Source organism: Eumetopias jubatus, unplaced genomic scaffold, assembly GCF_037043125.1.
Source record: "Eumetopias jubatus isolate StellerSeaLion01/CBP00866 unplaced genomic scaffold, mEumJub1_p1.0 scaffold_4, whole genome shotgun sequence".
Classification (NCBI taxonomy): domain Eukaryota; kingdom Metazoa; phylum Chordata; class Mammalia; order Carnivora; family Otariidae; genus Eumetopias; species Eumetopias jubatus.
In genome coordinates, this window is record NW_028274810.1 from 159,730,159 (window position 1) to 159,733,163 (window position 3,005).

Consider the following 3,005-nt stretch of genomic DNA (forward strand, 5'->3'; position numbering starts at 1 on the left):
GGCTGTGGATTTGAGGGGTGAGCGGTCCCGGGAGTGTCTCAGGAGCTCCCCGGGCCGCGTCGGGGTAGCAGGTAAGCGAGATCGTCCTCTGGTCTCGGCGCGGGGGGCGGGGGGCGGGTGGAGGCAGAACTAAAAGGCAGCGCTCCTGGGAATCAACAAGTCTTCGGGGCAGGTGACACAGACTCCTGGGCATTTCCTGGCGGCCGGCTGGGCCCCGCCCCTCGGCGCGACTGGGGCGGGGAGGGCAGTGGAGTCGGAGGTGCCTGTCCCGGCCGGCGCCACCCGGCCCTCTGGGAGTTAAAGGAGAGCAGGGGGAAAGTTGAACAGATTGACAAGAGTGCAACTAAGTTGCCGCTTGATCCACACTGAGGACACACACAGGGTTGAAGGATTGACTAGCTGGCAAATGGCTCACAGAAAAGCGAACCAATTTCCTAGGGGTCTCCTCTGAGTCCTGAAAGTGTGCTTTACCGACCCAGATTAAATTAAACAAACAAACAAAACTTGATTCCACACATGTGTTTTTGCTTGCGAGTGTGTGCGAGCACAGTGTTTCTGTATTCAGGTCTCTGTCCTTGTGAATGAGAATATTCAGGTATGTTCGTGTAGCTGTATATTATGTGTGAGGCAAGGGCTTCCAGGCCATTTATCTGACACTTTGAAGCAGGTCTGTGGGCAAGTGGTTTACTCTAGGAGCAACTGGTCTGACTGGGCTTGTCTCTGCAGATATAGACTCTGGGCAGACTGATGTGTGCCTGGCTGCCAGTTGGCATGGATCGATTCTAGATCATCCTCACATGGCTTGAAGTGGGTGAAAGATGGTATTCCTCTTTTCCTAATGTCAGGACTGAGTGTGATTGCTGCATTCAATTCTGTAATTAAGCATCTGAAGCTTTCAGTGTGGATGTTGGTGTATCAAAAACCTTTAATGAAATGCCCTTGTGTTTGTAAATATCTTCACAAAGACACCTAAGAACAAAAAGGAGAGAGCATCCTAGAAAAAAGAAACATTCTGTTCATGCTCACTGTCTCAGTCCTGTTTATTAGAGCTGCAAGCAAAGAGTTTGGTAAGATGAAAGGACAGCAGTAGATAATGATTATGGATGATGTAATACAACTGAAAACCTGTGCTGAGCATGCTACAAAGATATGGAATATGGAATTGAGCCTATGTTCTAGTTTTGAAGGGCTAGTATATACTCCCACATAATACACCCCTATTTGAGCAACATTACCCAACATCATCAGAACCTATTTGTGATGTTAGCTAGCCACTGATTGTTAAAGGGGAAAAAAGCATCCATTACTATAACAAAGACACCGTGATACCCACGATCAATAACCCAATTTTGTCTGCCATTATAGTAACACAGAAGCAGCAGGTTGATCCATTTTATCCAACATTGGTGTAGCCAGCATCAAATTTTGACAAAGAAATAGAACATTTTCACAGGAGGCTCACTGGTATAGATCTTACACACACAAACATGTGAACTTATCATTTCCCAATAACTCTAGCCAGCCACCTCTGATCATTTCCTGCCTGGCCTTCTAAAGCGCTTATGGTCTGTGACACATATGTTACTATAATCTCATATGTATCATAAAATATAGTATTGTATTTCATTATTATCTAAATATTTCATGAATCTGTCTCGCAACTTATTTTCCTGCTTAGCTTTTAAGTCCCATGAGAGTTCAGAAGGAGCACATATTTTGCTATGGTTCCCATTGCTGGTTAGTTAAACCACTCTTTATTAAAAGTATTCTATATATAAGGTACTAGAAAGGTAAGTATAATTTGCCTTCTAGGAGCTTACCTTCTAGAGAGTAGTAACAACTGCCATCTTTTGAGCACTTACTTTGTGGCAGGCACACTACATGCATCATTAATAACCCCTATATAAGCCACAAGAAATAGATATTGCTATTTCTATTCAACAGATAAGGAACCAAAGGCTCAACTGGTAACTTTGCTAAGCTCACACAGGCAGTTAGAGGGTAAGAGATCTTTCTATTTTAAGCTTATGGTCTTCTCATTATTTACATGATCTTCTTTCCCTCTATGTGGCTTGGTCCAGAGGAGAAACACATTAAGTACTTACTTAATTAAATAAAATGAGGGATGAAGAGGCTGGTATGATGCATTAACATTAAGGGATCCTCCAAGCATTACTGAATTCACTGAGGGGTATATTTGAAAAGAACTTCTCCAATATAGCAAAACTTTCTTTTGTAGTTCACTAACAACTACTTCTTGTTGGGAGAACATTGAACAAGAGGAACAGAGGACTGAAAGTTATAATGAGGAGTTGCTTACTCATCCTTCCCTCCATGTTTTCATTTAACAGATATTTATTGAGCATTGAGCATCCTTTTGTTCCAGGCATTATGTTAGATGTTGGAAAGACTATTAAGAACAAGATAGAGGGGCACCTGGGTGGCTCATTCGCTTAAGCGGCTGCCTTCAGCTCAGGTCATGATCCCAGAATCCTGGGATTGAGTCCGGCATCAGGCTCCCTGCTAAGCAGGGAGTCTGCTTCTCCCTCTAACCCTCACCATGCTCTTGTGCTTTCTCTCTCAAATAAATAAATAAAATCTTTTTAAAGAAAAAGAGATATTTTATAGTTTAGGGGAGAAGATAAGAGTTAAGCAAATTATCTCACAAAAAGTAGACTTTATAAGCTAAAATTCTAATAAGTTCTAAGGAGAACGTAGACATACAGAGAACTGTAAGAACAAAAAGTAAAGAAAGCTGAGCTTGTCTTAGGGATCCACAAGAGCCAAACTGCGGAAGGAGTCATGATGTCCTTCAACAGACGAATGGATAAAGAAGATGTGGTCCATATATACAATGGAATATTACTCAGCCATCAGAAAGGATGAATACCTACCATTTGCATTGACATGGATGGAAATGGAGGGAATTATGCTAAGTGAAATAAGTCAAGCAGAGAAAGACAATTATCACATGGTTTCACTCATATGTGGAACATAAGCAATAG